The sequence below is a fragment of the Protopterus annectens genome, chromosome 15.part0 (assembly GCF_019279795.1).
Source record: "Protopterus annectens isolate FY-2018-M chromosome 15.part0, PAN1.0, whole genome shotgun sequence".
NCBI classification, from domain to species: Eukaryota; Metazoa; Chordata; order Ceratodontiformes; family Protopteridae; genus Protopterus; species Protopterus annectens.
In genome coordinates, this window is record NC_056749.1 from 592,097,335 (window position 1) to 592,117,661 (window position 20,327).

The 20,327-nt window shown below is 43.7% G+C and overlaps 1 protein-coding gene across 1 annotated transcript in view; it reads right to left on the minus strand.

The window, feature by feature from the left end:
* Positions 1-20,327, minus strand: part of DLG3 (discs large MAGUK scaffold protein 3) — a 3,698,230-nt gene that overhangs the window by 1,155,116 nt on the left and 2,522,787 nt on the right. The gene's annotated exons all lie outside the window — the stretch shown is intronic.

The window sequence follows — 20,327 nt, forward strand, 5'->3', positions numbered from 1 at the left end:
TAACAGAAGACTATGTCAGTCCTAAATGGAGAAGATCACACAAGTAAGAAAGAACCATGGGTACTGGAGTGAGTAAAGGGTCCTGTTTTTTCTTATGACACCACCTGAATAATCCTTTCCATTTTGCCACATAATTTTTCCTGGTACTGGGTTTCCTGGTCTCCAGCAGGACATTGAGTACATCCTCTGAGTATAGGTGCCTGAAGGGGATCAGAACCCTACTGCCCATAAAGTGAGCCTGAGATTGCTCACCTAAGGGTGTATTAGTGACCCCCTGTCTTGTGTGAGTAGGTCTAGATGGTTGGGTAACCTGTGGTGATTGCCCTTGGCTCAGAGATGAAGAAGGGGAAACCAATGCTGTCTTGGCCAGAAGGGAGTCACCAGCAGGATTTTTGGTTTGTCCCTCTGAATCTTCAGGAGGACCTTCTGAATCAGTGTGAAGGGGGAAGGCATAAAGATACATCCCCACCCAAGAGAAAGAGAAGGCGTCCACTTTCCAGATCTGGGGATGTGGATCCCTCGTACAAAACAGAGGCATCTGCCTGTTCTGGGAGGAGGCAAACAGGTCTGCCTGAGGAATACCCCATTTGTGTATAAGATCTAGGAACACCTCTCTGTGAAGCATCCATTCATGAAGGGGTGCATAAGTTCTGCTGAGAGTGTCTGTGATAGCATTCCCTGCTGAAGGAACATAAACTCCTTGAAGGTAGATTTGCAGAGATGAAGCAAGAGACCAAATCTGTATGGCTAGGCTACAAAGAGGGTAAGACCTTGTTCTCCCCTGCTTGTTTATGTACCACAAGACAGTCATATTGTCTGTAGCTGCTTTCAACATGCCTGGTAGGAGGGCGGGTTGGAAGACCTGTAGTACTAAGTAAAGGGCCCTCATCTCTTTGATGTTGATGTGATCCCTTTGCCTTAGTGGAGACCACTCTCCCTGCACTTTGCTTAGTTTTTGCTGGTGTTGTAAAACTGCCCCCCAACCCAAGTCTGAAGCATCTGTGAAGATTTGCTTTGAGGGTGGAGGTAACTGCAAGGCATGCCCTGGCTGAGATTGATGGCTGTAATCCACCATTCCAATTCTTTTTTCAGTCATGGTAGTAAGGGGAAGGAGATATCCAGAGGATGAGAATGTTGATTCCAATGAGTCTTTAGTACCCCCACTGGATCTTCCTCATATGCAGACTTGCTAGAGGGAGGCCATGTGTCCCAGGACTCTCAGGAATTCTCTGGTTGAAAGTGTTTGAAGAGAGAGAAGCTTCTGGAGGTAAAGAGCAAGGTCTTTTACCTTCTGGCAGAGGATGAAGGCTGACTTCTTGTTGGTTCTTATCCTGCACCTTAGAAAGACTAGGTCTTTTGCAGGGGTCAGGTGGGACTTCTTGTGGTTCACAGTGAACCCTAGGTCTACTAGAGTTCTGGTCAACAAGAGTAGTTGATGTTGCAGGGTGTGAAGGTCCTGGTGAAGTATTAACAGGTCGTCTAGATATGGGTATATTTGAATGTCCTCTGTTCTGCAGTGGGCAATCACTGGTGCTAGACACTTTGTGAACATCCTGGGGACTGTGGAAAGCCCAAAAGGTAATGCAGAAAATTGAAAATGCAAGGAACCTACTGAGAAACATAGGAATTTCCTGTAGCAGGGGTGAAAAGGAATGTGAAGATAGATGTCTTTCAGATCCAGGGATACCATAAAGGCCTGGTTGGGGATAAGGGGCAACAGCAGCTGCAAGTTGAGCATTCTGAAGGTGGGAACCTTGAGACAAAGGTTGAGTATGGATAAATCTGGAATTGGCCTCCAAGAACCATCTTTTCTTGGGACCAAAAACATCCTTGAGTAAAATCCCTTGTTTAGATGGTGTGGTGGGACCATTTCTATGATGCCCTGGGCTTGAAGTTGATCCAGAATAGAGTGGAAAAGATGGAGCTGACTTGAGGGGGGCTGGGGTATCCCCTAAAGGGGGTAGAGACAACCAAGTCATAATATAACCTTTTTGAATTAAGGAGAGGACCCAGGCCTCTGAGGTGGTCTTCCGCCAGGAGGGTAAGTAGAGGGTGAGGCGAAGGGACGGGGGTGGGGGGGTGGAGAGAGGTAGTGGGTTTAAGTCACAGTTGAGGGGTTCTGTCCTAGTCAGGCTGCCTCTGAAAGGGAGTGTTATTACCGGAGGAAGGAGGTCTAGGAGTGGAATGTTTCCTAGGTTGTCTCCACCCTTTAGCCTGTGGTGGAACAAAATGAGAAGACTGTCTCCTAACAAAGTTAGTCCTTTGAGAGTAGTTTCTATGTTACCTAGGGATATGTGAAACCAGTAAATGTTTTAAATTTTGCAACTCCTTTCCCTTTTCTTGCAGGGATTTGAGGAGTTCTGCAGATGCTTCACCGAAAAGGGCCTTATTACCTAGTGGTGTATCCAGCAACTTGGTTTGTACATCCATAGGGAGAGGTTGTAACCTCACCAAAGAATATCTTTACAATGCAGAGCCTGAAGCTGCAGATTTAGAAGAGGCTTCCACCGCATTGTAACTGCACTTAATGGAGTGCCTTGTCACCTGTTAAGCAATGGAGAGAAGGAAGTTTAGGTGGGCCTTAGCAGGCGAGTCTGGTACATCAGGCAAGAGGGCTGCAGCCTTAGAAATGTTGTCTAGAAGAAACCTGGCCATGTGGGTTTGATAGTTTAGTGCCCTGATGGCAAGAGTGGAAGAAGTATAGACCTTCTTCCCTAGCCTATCCATAAACTTGCTGTCCTAGTCAGAAGGGAATAAAGAGGTTGAAGACAGCTGCCTGGAGAATTTGTCAGCTGAGACTGCTATAACTGCAGAGTCTGTAGGAGGGTTCTTAAACAGGTACTGCGTATCCTGAGGAACGTTACAGAACCAGTCTGGGTGCTTAGAAGCTGGGGGACCTGTGAAGCAGCCAAAAAGGCATCTTGAAAGGCTGGAAGCAAGGGAGGGACTGAAGATGGTGAGGGTTGATCCATCTGATGTAATTCAAAATGCCTCTTTTTGGTTCCTGAGACATCAGAGGCCTGCCATTTGAAGTGTTCTGTCATTAGAGAGATGGTATCTCTAAAAGAAAATTCTTCCCCTGGAGATTCAAGACTGAAAGAGTCCTCTTCCTCAGGGGTAATGAAGTCATTGGGGGATTCAATTTGAGAGCAATAAGTAAGGGAGTCTTCAGAGGAGGTATATTCTTCCTCAGACTCTTCTAAGGCCTGCACAGGAGTAGGAGCAGGTGGAGGTACCTGTGATTGTAGGGCCTGGAATGCCCTGAAAAGATTTTGGGAGAAAAATTCCTATCCAGGGGCAGATTGCTGTTCTACATGCTTTAATTTTTGTTTTCTCTTCAGGGGAGTTGAAGGATGCATGGATTTAGAAGCCGACTTCTGGGAGGATTGCAGAGTAGGAGTAGGCCCCTCCGATACCATGAGCCACGGTTCCCACTTGCCATCAGAGACTGATGGCTGATCAACCTCAGCGGATGTTCTCAGAGTTTCCATTGGGTTGGCTTCCACAATGGTTCCCAGTTCCAACTGAGTAACAGGCGTCTGATGGGACCCTGGGCTAACATCTGCCTCGAGGGTCTCATTGGACTCCTGAAGTACAGCATGGGCATCGGGCCTAACTTTTTTGGCCTTCTTCCTAGGCAGCTCATTGGAGGTACCTACCTCACCCTCCATACCTAATGCTAGACACTAGTAGTCTCTAGTTCTCTAAATAGAGTTTGAGAGCAGCCAGACAGCTGCAAAGAGTTTTTAGGCACAAATGATTTACAAATGTCGCAAGACATACGGTTGTGGGCCTCCCCTACACAAAACAACACTTATTGTGCATGTCCTTGTGTGGAATTTGTCTTTCACAAGCACACTTCCTCTTTCTAGTTGACATGTATGTCTGAAAAGCTAAGGAACAGATAACAAAAAAACCCAAAGGGTGCTTATCTTTAGTGGATGGTTGTTAAACGAGCAAACTACTTCCCAAATCTGGTGATCAGAAGTCCGAAGATCACTGTGACAAAAAGTTCTGAAGTGGGTACGTGTAGACGTCACCTTTATAGCCAACAAAGTTTATGGCTCTGACATCAAATGCCACACGTACCCCTGCTCCTAAGACTTTGACATACTGGCCGGATGTCTGGTGCTGAAGGCAGCAACCACCCTACAGTAATGAATACTGCAACATGACAACAGAAGGACATTGTCCGTTAAGGGGTCGAAAAATGTATACCCAGAGCAGACAGGATTTTTCCTTCTTGCTAACACCTAGAGAGTATGTCTTTTACTTTGGATCCAAATAAGGAACTTCCATCAAAAGAAGTATTGACGAAGGAAGATCTGAAGGGTTCTACAAAGTCACACAAGTGCATCCTGGCATGTCTTCTGACAGAAATGCCTGAACCTGCCTCCTGTGAGGTACCTTCAGCTGTGAGTGAAATAAGCCTCATGGACGAATTTGAAATGGACTGAAGGGTAGCCAACTGAGAGGAAATAGTGCTCTCTACCTCAGATGATATGGTTCCAGTGAGGGATTTGGAAAATTCCTTAATCAAATCCCTCTGAAGTCTCATAAAATGTGCCAAATAGTTCAGTGACCTAACAGCAAAAGTCCAAGGACATGTTTCCCAAATCTGTCCAGCACCCAAGACTTTCTGACAGGAGGGTCGACAGAGAAACTTTGTTCCGCTAGTTCTTTTTTAGTGGCTGCTGCTGTGACCATGGTATCAACTGCCACTTGCTTGCTCCAATAAGTTCTATCCTTTGGTGGTGCCAGGATCCTAACTGGTCTCTTAAGGATAGGCTCAATGATATCAGATCCTTCCACACCCATTCAGAGACCAAATCAATGAGCTCATTGGCAGGTGGAGTCACCCAGGGGTAGATGGGCCAGCACCAAAGGCCTCTAGGAATACTGACTCCTGTTGGGAAGGATTATTGGGGGACCAACCACCCCTTTGTTTAAGGAGCTCTAAGATGTCTCAGAATTAGATATCGTCATTAGGTGGTGATCTGGGGGACCATTCTCCTTCATCAAAGTCAGTATCTTCTGTGACAGACTCTTGCAGAAAGTCTAAGTGCTTCCTTTTACACATTCTATTCCTGAGAATTTCTTTGGTGGGATGCTCCAGGAAAGTGTCAGAAGAGATTGCTATTCCTTGCTGGGCAGTCTGAAGACTGGTTTGGGCTAGATGTCCCAGTGGCACAGCTGACTGAGGTACTGAATGTTGAGTCGAATGGAGTTGGGTAGTCGGAACTGAATGGGGAAGAGATATCCCAACTCTGGGAACAGAGAAAGATCTTTCCACTTCCTCAAATACAGAATGCCTCAGAGAAAAATAAACCAAAGGATGTGATAAGGCATGCTTATGGACCGTTAGTTCCTTCTGCCTGGAAAACAAACTACTCGAGGAAGGAGTTGAGCTGAACTGTCTAGCACCGAAACTCCAAAGGGCAGAGATGACTCTGCCAGCTTCAAAGTTGACTCCAACATCCCAGAGCCAACACTGATGGTATAACTCTGAGAGTCATTTGGCTCCTAAGTGCTAGGAGCCAGACCACTCAGAAATGCCATTAGAGTCGAAGATGCCAGAATCTTCAGATCCAAGGCAGATGACTCTGGTACTTTCGGATCCAATGACTCCACAACCAAAGGTTGGATCAGAGAAGGAGCCAATAACAGGGGACTATTACTGACAAGGTTGTCTGGATCTGGTGAAGTCAGAGCCAGAACAACTCCCATTTGAATCTGCATCCTGAGGAATTTCTTCATCATCCTGTCCACATCGGCTTCTGTCAGAGTTTTGGATGATCAAACAGATGAGGCTGTTGAAGATGGCCTAGAGTGCTGCCTCGGTGAATGTTCCAAAATAGGGGAGGGGAACTGAGAAGAGTTAAGGTCCAGTAGCAAATGAGGTGATTGGATCCAAGGAGATTTCTCTAGTCTAGGTCTTGGATCCAAACTGGTTGGATCCGATACTTTAGCTACTTTAAGGGCGGTTCAGATACTGGAACCAGAGAGGTAGATGGATCTGGGGATCTTTTTCTTGACTCTTTAGGAAGAGAATCTCCCTTCTTATCAACTTTTGTTGGGGGGGGGTGAGCCCCAGAGGCTGTCAAAGCAGGTTTAGAGGGTAGTAAACCTCTTAGAATTAACTTGTTTTATTTGTCTAGCAATGCCCACAATTGAAAGCCTTCTATATGTCAAAATCAGAATTTTGTTTACTTATTTTTTTATTTGACATTTGTTGACTGGGTTAGTCCGACTGAACTTCATCCCTTTTTCAGTGGAGGCCTTTGGAGAAAAGCTCCACAGTAGAAATACATGTACAGTTACTTTTACAGCACTACTTTAAAAGAAATTACATAAAGATAAAAGTTACATATAGACATATACAATTTTTCTCATATAAAGGTTACTGCAGTAGTACATTCCTAACAGACCCAAGTGACTTGTGCAAACATTTGAGCCAGGGTTGTTAGTTGAACAATTGAAAGTATACGGCAGATAAGTCTTAAAGTATTAGCAAGTATAGGGTCATAGTTCACCTGTTAGGTAAGGAGAGAAGAAAAAGATGGGAGGAAGTAGGTAAGAATCCAGGTGAGATGGGCCTATAGACACACTTAAAGTGTCTGTCCAAATTTAGAATTTTATGGCCGCAGGCCACACACTTTTTGAAACCAGAAGGTTCCTCAGACATAATTATTAATCAACAAAGAAAGAATTAAGAAGTGAAAAGTTTTTTAAATAACACTAAGGAAGAAGAGAGAAACAATGGTAAAAAACAGTACCTGTACAAAGGAAATACCAACAATGGTACTTAAGAAATATTTGAAGGGAGTATATAAAGATATTCTACATAGATAGAAGTATAATAAAAAAGGGAGGAGCAGCAGCAAGAAAATTTATAATATATATATATATATATATATATATATATATATATATATATATATATATATATATATATATATAAATGTTTTGGAAAAGGGAAGGAGAAGGGGAGACATGGATTTAGGTTATTTGTTTTCTCCGTTTAGTGATTTCCCTTTTGAGAAACCCCAGGACTGGGATCTGAAAATACAAGGGGTAGATGTTGGTTCTGGCAGCAAAGAGACTTCAGATACCACTGTATCTTTCTCATGTGGAACCACCTTGCCACAGGTATCATGAGAATAAGCCATGAGACCCCAAATCCTGAGGTTTTCCCTTGCAGTGACCGAAGCCTGAGTGGAAAACCCTAGAAAAAGATCTAGCTAGATACATTTTTTTCCCGTGGATGAAAAACTCTTTGAACTGTGGTGTCTAGTTGATATCCCAGAAACACAATCCTGTGAGAAGGAGTTAAGAAAGACTTTTTGAATGTTCTCTACAAATCCCAGCTTGTGTAAGAGATCTCTCCCCTAAGAGAAAGATTCCTGACACTTTGAAAGAGTCTCTTCAAAGATAAGCAAGTCATCTAAATATGGAATATATGTGGGTAGCCTGTAACCTGCAATAAGCCATAACTGGAGCTAGACGCTTTGTGAACACTCTTATTGCAGTGGATAGTCCAAAGGGTAAGATAGAGAACTGATAATCTGATCTAAATGCACAAAACCTTAAGAAACAACTGAAGTCTGGATGAATATGAATGTGATAAGTATCTTTTAAATCTAATGTTAAAAGGAAACATGAATGAGGGAGAAGAGGTAACAAGTTATGAAGTGACACCGTTCTGAATTTGGGCACTAACCACAAACAGGTTTAGGAAATAAAGATCCATAACTGGTCTCCAAGCGTTTTTTTTCTTTGGCACTAAAACATCTTTGAATAAAACCTCCTTCCCACCTGGGAAGGGGGAACAGGTTCTATCACTCCATGGGACAACATGTGATGAAGGACAGATGGAAACAAGAGTCTGGCCTGAAGGACTGGGAATTACTTCCTGGAAAGGAGGAATTTCCTCCCACTGTCATCTGTAACCTTGCTGAATTATTTTTAGAACCCATTTGTCTGAAACTATCTGTTGCCAACGAGAAAAGTAGAGATTCAAATATTCTGGAAGAATAATGGGCTGCTGGGCTGGTGATGGTGGTGGTGGTGGTGGTGGTGGGGGGGTACAAAGTCTCTTAAATAATCATTCTGACTTACTGGGCTGTCCTTGGTTTTGGGAGTTTCCATAATTCTTCTTGGAACCCCCTCGCCATTTTTTCTTAAACACCTGTTTACCTGTGTTTTGTTGAGACTGTTTATTTTGTTTCTTACCAAAGCTGGACAAGGAGTCATATACACACACTGTTTACAATGAGTTGTGACTTGAGAAATAGAAGAAATTAAATTATTTAAAGCAAATTTTTCCTGACAAAAAGAAACTGCAGGTAAAACATTCCACAAATGTTCACAATTAGTCAGAACAAACATTAACATATGAACCTAATAATTAAGCATTTTTAAACTCAAAGCTGCAGAAGCATAAACTTTTTCCCCATACTTACCAATAATCTTTCCACCCTTATCAAAGAGAGTAGGACTGGAATTAACAAAGTGTTAAGTAAGGATTAACTAAAGCTTTAGATGCTGGTTCAGGTCTGGGAAGAGTGTATAACAAGAGGTGATAATACCTTGGACTTGGTATTAACCAACATGAGTAACCATTGCAGCACCCCTACAGTATAATCCTCCCTGATAAAGCGGTCACTTTCGAAGTCAGCATCCCCCCTGACCTCCCTCTAGCTAGGGTCAAACAAAAAAACTTCTCCAAAGCTGGTTACAACCTCCTGAGGGATGGTATAAACAGCTTCACAGCCCCCTCCCCCTTTGTTGGAACTGGAACCAATGTCCAAATTTATGCCAAAGTACTATACAAGCACTTATATAGATGCATGGAATCAGGCATACCTGACAGGACAAATCATCCTCCGCAAGGAAGAGTAAACCTGTCTGGTGGACATCTGCAATAAATAAACTATATAACAAAAGGAAAAATTGCTATCCAGGACCAAGAAGGAGCAGGTGCCTAATTGGAAGCAATCTCTCCTTAGCCTAAACAAGCAAATAAGAGCACTAGTCCACACAGCCTATCTGGACCTCACCAAGGTCTTTGACACCATCCCCCACTCTGGAATCATAGATAAACTTACTAAGCTGGGCATTAATCCCTACGTCAATTGACTGTTTGCCAACTGGCTTACTGACAGAACCCACACTGTAAAAGTAGCTGACTCCAAATCCAGCTCCAGACAAGTGACAAGTGGAGTACCTCAGGGTTCAGTCCTGGGACCTCTCTTGTTTGGCATCTACTTCTCTGAAGTACAGGGCAACACTAAGGGACTCTGGCTAACAAAGTTCACAGATGACTGCAAAATGGGAGCCATTATTGAATCCCCAAATGATGTGGATACTCTACAAAAGGGCCTTACAGAAAAAGATGCTTGGTGCTACACTTAAAGAAATCCCAATCCTTCAGAGCCACATGCTACAGAGATCTAAACCGTGTCATCACAATAAACAAAACATGCCAGAGGGATAGGTTCCTGACCCACAGACTCCCTAGACTCTGGAATAGACTGCCCATACATGTCAAGCAAAGCGCTTCTTTGGCCCTCTTCAAAAGGAACCTTGATGATTGGATGGGAGAAAGGAAATTCATCCTGGGGATCATGTCAGTCACCCTGCTAGACAAGGGTCCAGGGAAGTAAATAGTGTGGGACAAAATAGCCAGGGAATTGTTATGGCTAGGCTTGTATAGGCCCTAGGGCCAATAGCCTCGTACCAACCTATGAACCTAGTGAAATCCTATAAAGCCAGCTTCGAGTCCAAATTGGCCACATCTAATAGAGACAATCATAAGGCCTTCTACACATATGTCCACAATCTCAAAGGAATCTGGATCTGTTCAGAACTGGTGGTCAAGGACACCACAAACACAAATGTTGTAGATATAGCCAACCTACTGGCTGACAGATTCCGTGAAAACTTCACCCCTCTGTTCTCCCCATTAGTAAATCAGGACATCCCCAGTACCTGCCCCCCTCCCCTTATCTCTAGGGAACAGGTCATCAGTGCCCTCTCAAAGGCAAAAAAATACAGCCTCCATGGGACCCAATAACATCCCAGGCTGCATCCTATATGAACTCAGACATGAACTTGCAGCACCATTCGGCACCCTATTCAACCAAAGCCTTTGTCCCGGCTTTGTCCCAGCCGAGTGGAGGACAGCCACCGTCATCCCTTTGCTCAAAGGTGGAGCATCCACCGATACAAGAAATTAGAGACCCATCACCCTCACTAGCCTGATCTGCAAGGCCATGGAACAGATTATCATGGACCTCATTAACAGGGTCATTGGCAACCTCCAAAGACTCAACCCCACACAGTCTGGCTTTGTCAAGAGGAGGTCATGTCTGTTAAATCTAGTTGACTTCTGTGAGACAGTCACCCAAGCCATGGATGAATGGAAGATGGTGCACACCACCTACCTTGACCTGGCCAAGGTCTTTGACACTATTCCTCACTCGGGCATAGCAGACAAACTCTCTAAACTAGGTATCAATCCATATGTTATCAGGTGGGTAGCAAACTGGCTCACTGATAGAACCCACCTAATCAAAATAAGGGAAGCCACCTCAAACAGTAGACCCGTAACTAGTGGTGTACCCCATCGATCCTTCTTGGGGCCTCTGTTATTCAGAATATACTTCTCTGAGGTGCAGGCCAAAACCAGTGGGCTATGGCTGACCAAGTCTGCAGATGACTGCAAGCTGGGTGTGGTCTCCAATTTCCCAAGTGATGTAGATGTCCTCCAAGAGCGTCTCACCCAAACAAATGACTGGTGCCAGAAACATGGCCTTAAGCTGAATGCCAAAAAATGCATCATCATCCCCTTTTGGGTGAGCGATGTCCCCACATATTATCACATTAATAACAACATCCTAAGCACGCAATCAGTCATGAGGGATTTGGGCACCCAGGTTGATAGCAACCTGACTTTTGACCACCATGTTGCTTCTTTTGTATGGAAAGCTTTCTATATGGTGCACCTCATAAGTAAAGGTATCTCATCCAGGGACAAGGAAGTCATAACATCCTGTATTCTTCCCTTATAAGACCAGTTATTGAGTACAATGCCCCCGTTGGCATGTACCTCACAAAACACATGTAGCAGCTGGAGAGATCACAGAGATTCCTCACCCAAAGAATCCAGGCCCTCAAACATCTACCCTGCACAGATAGGCTAAAAGCCCTGTCTCTCTACTCAGTTTCATACAAACTCCTCAGAGGTAACCTCTGTCTGGCATACAAAGCAATCTCAGACCCTGCCTTGATGGGACTGCTGCATATCCGCAAGTCAAGCTCCACTGAAGTAACCCGCACTCAGGATCTCATCCTGGTCTGTGACATCAATAGGACTTGTTGGCAGTACAGATTTGTGTCCCAGAGACTCCCCATCTGTGCAACAGACTCCCTCTCCATGTCAAGCAGAGTATCTCATTGTTCCTTTTCAAGCGCAACCTGGATAACTGGATGAAAAACAGAAAATACACCCCTGAGATTCCACCCATGTCCCTGCTGGATGGGGGCTTTGGGTGCTGACTTGTCTAAACATGGGCTAAACTCTTGGCTAGGCTTATAAGGGCCAATAGCCTAGTAACTTCCTATGATCCTATGATCCTATGTATAAAAACTATATACATCCTAGCTGCCTTTTTAGAAGCAGCTGGGTGACTGTCAGGAAAAAGTACAGTTGTGTACACTTACCACAAATGTAGATATTTGAGTGTATTCACTGTTGCAGTCATTACATTTGGGTAATCCTGCTGGCAGGTTGCCCTCAGCCGGCCTGAATTCCAAAGTCTTGAGTCCTGCGTTGGCTGCTGTCACCCCTTTCCTGGCGTCAGGTCGTCAGGGGTATAAAAGAAGCAGCCAACACCATTTTCTTCAGTTTTTCTTGCCCAAGATGTCAGGTGCCTCCAAAAAGGGTAGCCAAACTTTATGTATATATACAGAAATACATTAATATAAAATGTACCTTCATCTATAAGCAAATACACCACATAGGTAGTATAAATCAGAGAAGGAAAGATAAGATCCAAAAGAAAAAAGGGGGAAGGCGGGTGGGTAGCCTGGACTGCAACAGTGAATACACTCGAACATCTACATTTATGGTTAAGTGTACACAACTGTACTATGTTCTTCGTGTTTCACTGTTGCAGTCATTACATTTGGGTAGCGTCCCGAAGCTATGGTTGGGAAGCTGGAACTAGACCGCAGTAGGAGCAGCTATGAGACCCTGCAGAACTGCAGTGGCAAAGCCTGCCCTGGATTTAGAGTAGAGTGGCAGATGATAATGCTTTGTAAAGGTGTGCACTAAACTCCAGGTAGCCACCTCTAAAATGTCTGTGGTAGGTACTCCCCTGAGAAAGGCTGCTGAGGTGGCTGCAGCTCTGATGGAATGAGGCCTAATGCCCTTAGGCACTCGCTTGCCATGGTGTAAGTAGCAGAAACAAATGCAGTGGCCTAACCACTTAGAAGTAGTCTGCTTTCAGATAGGCTTTCCTTGTGATCCTGCAGCATATGCCACTAGTAATTTCTCTGTTTTCCTGAAAGCTTTGGTTCTGTATAAGTAGAATCTAAGCTGTCTGTGTACGTCCAAAGAATGCAGAATTCTCTCCCCCTTGTTCTGTGGATTTGGGTAAAAGGTAGGCAGATGGATGGCTTGGTTAAGAGCCACACTGGACACTACTTAAGGCATAAATGTTGGGTTTGTCCGCAGGGAGACTCTGTCTGGATGAAAAATGATGAGATGTTCCACAGCCATGAGCGCCTGTAGCTCTGAAACTTGTCTTGCAGAAGTAACTGCTAAGAGCAGAGCTGTTTTCCAAGATAAAAACTTCATATCAGTTGTAGCAGCTGGCTCAAAAGGAGGCAGGGTAAGCTTTTCCAAGACATAGTTGAGGTCCCATGCAGGTATTGGTAGTCTTCCTGGGGGCCTTAAATTTTTGGCTCCTCTGAAGTACTGCCTTAATAAAGAGTGAGAAAAAAGTGGTGGCTCTGTATTGTAATGAGCCAAAACGGCAGAGGCATGAATTTTAATAGATGAAAAAGATAGGCCTTTGTCCAGCATCTCAGTTAAATTTTGCAAAATCTGAGGAATATTTGGTACTATTGTATCAGTTCCTTGTGCCTGGTTCCAGGCACAGAATCTCTTCCATTTTCCACCATAAGACTTTCTAGTACTAGGCCTTCTGGCTTTCAGAATGACATCCATCACAGCTTTACTGAGAGGTGTTTTTTGTATGTCTACATTATCCACCATGCTGCCAAGTTTAATGTCCTGAGTTGGCTGTGCATGATCTGATTGTTTTGCTGGGACAGTAGTCGAGGTATTTGAGATAAGGTCCAAGCCAGGTATAGAGATAAATTCCTTAGTATAGGATACCAGTACTGGCATGGCCAGTCTGCGGCAATCAGTATCATCTTTGGCTTCTCCTGTCTGACCTTTAGGAGCACCTTGGGGAGGAGAGGCAGTGGAGGAAAGGCATATACTGATAGGTTTTTCCAGCTGAAAGATAGGGCATCCACTTTCCATGTTTGTCTGTGATAAGTCCTTGTGCAGAATCTTTTTAGCTGGTAAATGAGAGGGGAGGCAAATAGATCCATGTCCGGGCACCCCCATTTCCTTGTTACCATGCTGAAGACATGTGGATCCAGCTTCCACTCGTGGGGGTCCATGAGATTTCTGCTTAGTTCGTCTGCCAGAGTATTTTCCTTTCCTGGCAGGAATTGTGCCTGCAGCTGTACTTGGTAAGTCAAAGCTGTGTCCCACAAGGTCATGGCTAGTCTGCAAAGGGGGTAAGAATGTGTGCCCCCCCCTGCTTGTTTATATACCACATGACCGTGGTGTTGTCTGTCTTTATCAGTAGTTGTCCCAGATGAAGTAGGTCCTTGAAGGCTGTCAGGGCATTTTGAATAGCTAACATCTCTTTTTGATTGATATGTAGCTGCATTTGGTTTGAGGACCATGTACCCTGAATGCCTCTTCCTGCCATGTGGGCTCCCCAGGCATAATCTGATGCATCCGTCGTTAGTGTCTGCCTGGCTGGAGGTAATGTGAATGGCTGTCCCTTGTTCTGGTGACAGGCCTTTGCCCACCATCGAAATTCCTGTTGCAGGCAGGGAATGAGAGTAATGACTGTTTCCAGGCTGTGGCAATGTTGAGTCCAAACACTTTTTAGGTACCACTGAAGTTTCCTCATATTCAGTCTTGCATATGGAATTAGTAGTATGCAGGATGCCATGAAGCCCAAAGCCTGCAGAATCTTTCTTGCAGATAACTGGGCCTTTGTTGCCAGCATTTTGAAATAGGTAATCAGTTGCCTTTGTTTGTCTGGCGTGAGATAAGCCATCTGGGCAGTTGTATTCAAGCTTGCACCCAGGAATGTTATGTCTTGTGAGGATACAAGTCTTGATTTCTTTTTGTTGACTGTGTACCCTAGGCATGACAGAAGTCTTGTCACAAACGCCAGATGTAGAAGAAGAATGTCCTTGTTCTCTGCTTGAATGAGACAGTCGTCCAAGTAAGGATATATTTGTATTCCTCTTTGTCTGCAGAATGCAATTACTGGTGCCAGGCACTTTGTAAAGACCCTGGGTGCAGTAGATAAGCCAAAGGGCAGTGCAGAGAATTGGTAATGCATTGATCCAGCCTTGAATCTTAGGTATCGTCTGCATGATTGTCTGATTGGAACATGCAGGTATGCCTCTTTTAGGTCAAAAGTCACAAGCCAAGCATTCTTGCCCAACATGGGCAGAAGCTGCTGCAAAGTCAACATTTTGAATTTTGGAATATCCACGAAAGTGTTCAGAATTGATAGGTCCAGTATCAGCCTCCAGGCTTTGTCCTTTCTGGGTACCAAGAACAGTCTTGAGTAAAATCCTTGTCCCTGCTCTTGCTCTGGTACTTGTTGAATGGCCCCCATGTCCATGAGGGATGAGACTTGTTTTTGCGCCTCTGCCCACTGATTTTTTGGCAGATCTGGCCATCCGTTTGCCTTTGGCATAGTATGGAAATGGAACTTGTATCCTTGTGACACTATGTTTAGAACACACTTGTCCTGGGTTATGATGTGCCAATTATGAGCAAAAAGTGCTAATTTTCCCCCTAAGGGTGCTGCCAGAAGATAAGTGTTTGGTGCAGGCAGGGGGAAGTCATTAGGACTGTTTTCTGTATGTTTGTGATCTATCTTCTCCAGCTTTGGAGGTAGAAGCACCCCATTGCTTGGGCCTATAAGAACCTTGCGCCTGGGATCTACCCCTAGGGTGTCTGGTTCTGCCCCTTTGAGGTCTGTCTGACACAGGAAAAGACCAATTTTTTGTAGGCCAGTGTCTACTAAACCTAGGTGGCTGTACTTGTAAAAATTCTTTGACACTTTGCATAGATTTAGCTTTGTCCTCCATTTTCTTTAACACCTCTTCTACCTTAACACCAAACAGAGTATCATGCTGTAAGGGTGCATCTAGTAATTTAACTTTAACATGATGAGGCAGATTTTGTTCCTTTAACCAAGCATGCCTCCTAATTACAGAACCCGTAACTGCGGCCCTGCAGGAGGCCTCCAAAGAATCAAAACCACATTGCAAAGTGCTTTCCCACTTGTTCTGCTGCATACAATAAATCCTGCATTTCCTTGTTTTCTGCACATTCAGAATTTAACAACATTTTCTGTTTAAGCAATCCCATGACATGTTGCTGATACTTAAGCATATGAAATTGACAGTTTAAGGCCCTTATAGCCAAAGTTGCAGATGTGTAAACTTTTTTTCCCCATCTATCCAGTGCCCTTGAATCTCTGTCAGAGGGGGTTGGGTTTTTTGCAGTGGAAGCCTTAACTCCCCTTGGACCCTGTGAAATAGTTTCTGGGTCAGCAGCAGGGTTTTTAAAAAGAAATTTGTGTGAGTCAGGAACCCTGTAATATCTGTCAGGCTTAACAGGAGCTGGGGGTAAGGAGTCAAGGGTCAGACTAGACTCCAAAAACACATCATCTACAATGTTTAACACAGGTGGAATAGCTAGTGGCCTGTGCTGAGGTAGTAAGAGAAAATCCCTGAGCCTCTTTTTAGATTCTGAAAAATCCCAGTGGAAATGCTCCCTCATGGTATGCAAGGTTTCCCCAAAGGAATAGTCCTCAGGAGGAGATGCTGAGGGAATAGATTCTTCAGCATCAGAGTCCTCATAGGGGGGAAAAGAATATTCCTGATCAGAAGAAGAATCAGAAGAAATAGAAACCTGATCTGAAGATTCATAGTCAGTGTCTTGCCTAGGCCTTTTATCAGGAGGGGGATGGGAACCCCTGATCAAGGTAATCAAGTGTTCGGCCATTTTGAGCATCTGTTTTTTGGGCATAGAGGCCTGTCCACGTGGCTCTTGAGTTTGTTTCCTTGCTTTAGAAGGTGCTTTAGTCTTAGCCTTTGATGCTTAAGTCGTTTTAATATAAAGATGTTTAGGTCTGAATACACCCTCAGAAGTCAGTGCCTGCTCAGTGGCTCCAGACCCATCTGAGGGATTAGCGTCCGAGGCTCCAATACCTTGAGTATCCAGCGGCATGGCCGACTCCACGTGGGAGTCGGTAGCGGCCTGTGACTCTAAAGTAGCAGGCATCAGGGGCTGCGAAAGTGCCTCACTGAGAACTGGCGACTGGCTTAGGAGAAGCTTCGTCGTCGGTTTTGGGCCTCTGTTGTTTTTCTTTTTCTTTGTGTTTTTTGTAAACTCCAGTAGTCGGATGGCTATCCGGCGACATTTCAGGATAATTAAACCGGTATCCAAAAAAGTTTAAAGCAAAATCATACCAACGCTTAGGAGTGCGTTGGTTAAATCTAGCACAAAACCGACAACCAGTAACGTTGTGATCAGGGTCTAGGCAAGGAATACAATAAGAATGAAAATCCTTATGAGGTATTTGCTTTCCACAAGAAATACAATTATTAACTTTTTCTGACATCAGTCTGGAGAAAGAAAAAAGTTTCCCCAAATGGGGTACTCAGCTTTATTGAAGACTTCGGATCTGAAACTCAAACACGAAAATCTCAGGAGTCGGCCGACCGGCACTTGCGAACTGCTTCTGCTTTGGGCACCGTGCGGCAAGAAAAACTAAAGAAAATGGCGTCGGCTGCTTCTTCTATACCCCTGATGACCTGACATCTGGGAAGGGGCGACAGCAGCCGGTGCAGGACCCAAGACTTTAGAATTCAGGCTGGCTGAGGGCAACCTGCCAGCAGGATTACCCAAATGTAATGACTGCAACAGTGAAACACAAAGAACATCTGCAGACAGTAATACACACGCATCATCAAAAGATGACAAAAATGAAGGAATGAATGCAGGTTCTGGAAATTCCTTCTGTAACAGCACATAGCATTTTCGGAGAGATTGAGAACCCTCACTGTACTCTCACTGAGAACACTGGCACATTCTAAAAATTAATCTACTCCACAGAGAGACTTAAAAACCAAGCTTTCTTCTTAGTCTGAATCAGAAATCTTAGCAAATGCCCTTTTATCTGCCCCTTCATCCTCTTATCCAGATTCAAAATTTTGTATCTTGAATCTCATCAACAAAGAAGGTATCCCTCTTTATTTTACTAGAACCTATTTTACAAAAAGGACTAATAGCCTGAATTAAACCCTGCACCAAACCAACAAAACTACTCTTACCTAAGGAAATTTGAGGATGAATAGATACATGCTTAGTTTTCTTTTTCTTTTTGACAGGCAAACTGGGATCAACAGTATTATTAATGGCAGCAGCAACTTCCCCAGGGATGGGCATGACATTCTGTCAAAACAGAGAAGTCTTCCCTGTTTCCTGTCCCAGGACTGGAAAAAGTGGCTCTTTCTTGCCCACTGAGGGGATCCCAATAGACGCAGAGAATGTGGCTAAACCCTGGTCTGTAGTGGCTGTAGGTGCTACACCAGAGGTTTCCTAGGTAAATTATAAGTAGTCTGTAGTACAACTAATGACCATAGCAGAATCATCCATCTGCATCTGAGGCAAACTGCTAGCCTGCTATAATGAGTTTTTCTTTTTGTGGCTGGAAGAAGGACCGACCGTGGGATTGAGAGATTGTTCCATGGTCAAGCTGAAAATGGTCCCTCTTTCCAGGGGGAAAAAAAAGCAGCAACTGCTGGTAAAAATTACATTATTTTTAGAAAGTCACTTTTTCAAAAACAAAACACAGTAAAAAGAAACTTAAACACTTTGCTTCTCCACAAAGTAAAATATATACAATTTCTCCACAGAAAAAAAATGTTTTTTAGATATTTTCAACAAGTTTTAAATTGACAGGAAAAAAGCACTTCTGTTTAGAAGTACAGTACATTCTCTTTTCAGTCCATTAAAGCATTAATTGCTATCTTTAAGGTAACTTTCCTGAAGAGGAAAGTATAAACAACAAACAAAAATGGAAGATGTTATGTAGTCCTATCTCGCCGTAATTCTTGCTGCTTGGGCTCAGAGCCGAACCTCAGCTCTGACTCGGCCGATACTAAAGCTCAAGAGCTTTTACTGGCTCGAGGCTATCCCCCATCCCATGGTGCACCATGGCAATTCCCCAGATCTCATTTGCCACGAAAGCTTTGAGGTTGTCTTCTTGCTGGCTTGTTGGCTAAGTGAAATATTTTGATAATTTTTGACTATATCTCTTCACTTTTCTCATTAATAGTTTTTCTCTTATTATCTGAGTGATTGTCGTGAGTGTTTGCTACCCCTGTCCCTTTTCTTTAAGGATTGTATGGCCCATTTTGGTTAGAGGGCCGTAGTTGCCCATTTAAATTAGAGGGCCTTTCCTCTCTGTGTGCTAGTTTTATCTCATATATATGTTTATATATATATATTTATTTATTTTACATTTATTTTACATTTGTTGACCGGGCTAGTCTAGCTGGATACATATCCTTTTTCAGTAGAGGCCCGAGGAGAAAAGCTCCAATAATGAGAAAAATAACACACTACAATTAGAAAGAGGAACAACATTATAAAGATAACAAAACAGTATGACATCAGTATATACATACTAGAAGAAAAAAGAAAATGCTTAAGCTAGAGAGGTGACAGAACAAGCTATGTTGGTAACATGACATGCGTACCAGTGGAGGAAGTAAAATGGTAGAGGATAGCTTGTAAGTGAGAAGGGTGAAGGGAACTAAGAAACCTATAGGAATTAGTCTGGGTTTAGACAGGGGCACAACCAGTGGGACTTTAAATATTCTCTGAGATTATTTTTGAATAGGTAAAGTGATGGCATGAGTCTAAGGTAGTTAGGAAGGGAGTTCCATTGCTTTCCAATAGAGTTAGCATAAAGAGCATCGCCGCCCAAATTATTAGATTTGATGGTTGATACTTGATTACTGTTTGAAGACCGAAGGGAACTTAAGTTGGTGTATGGAGTCAGGATTTTACTCAGTGAGGGGGTTTTGTCTGGTTGATTTATAATTTTAAATGCTTCAGTAAGTTGATTGAATTTAAGAAGATTGGGCAGTTCTAACCAGCCTAGATTCATGAGGTTGAGGCAATGGTGGAGTGCGATAGGGTGTTCCAGTAATGAATCTGGCTATATGGTGGTAGGTGGTAGAAAATTTATTGAGCTCATGTTTATTAAGGAAGGAAAATATGGGGGAGGCATACAGTAGGGTGGAAAGGAGATGAGTGCGGGCAATGGTTAATTTAGCATGAGGAGTGAGAAAGTTCCTGATTCTGTACATTGACCCTAGTTTCTTGTTAACTGACTTAATGGTTTGGGCAATGTGCATATCAAATTTGAGCTTGTGGTCAATAGTGACACCTAATAGCTTGGTGTGGGAGACGGGCTCTATGAAGGTGCCATTAAAGGATTCAACAAAAAAGAACCTAGGATTTGCAGGTTGTGGTTCAGGGGGTAGGAGAGTGGTAGACGAGGGGAAAAATAGAAGTAACTTGGTTTTAGTTGGGTTAAGTATGAGTTTCAGGTCAGAGAACCATTTTTCAACTTTGGCAAAACAAAGTTGGGTGGCTAATTGGAGTTTCTGGAGAGAGATCAGAACAGATCAGGGTGGAGTCATCCGCATATTGTATGCAGGTGGTTCTAGGGATGATTGTGTGAAGATCATTTATAAAGACAGAGAAAAGAAGGGGGCCAAGTATGGAGCCCTGTGGGACACCAATGTTGTTCGGGAGTAGTTGAGATAGACTATTTTGCCATTGGACTGCTTGGTGCCGGCCAGAGAGGTAATCCTTGAACCAGTTTAATGTCAAGTTGTCCAGATGAAAGGTTTGCAGGGTGTGGAGTAATAGCTGGTGGTTTACCATGTCGAAAGCTTTTGATAGATCA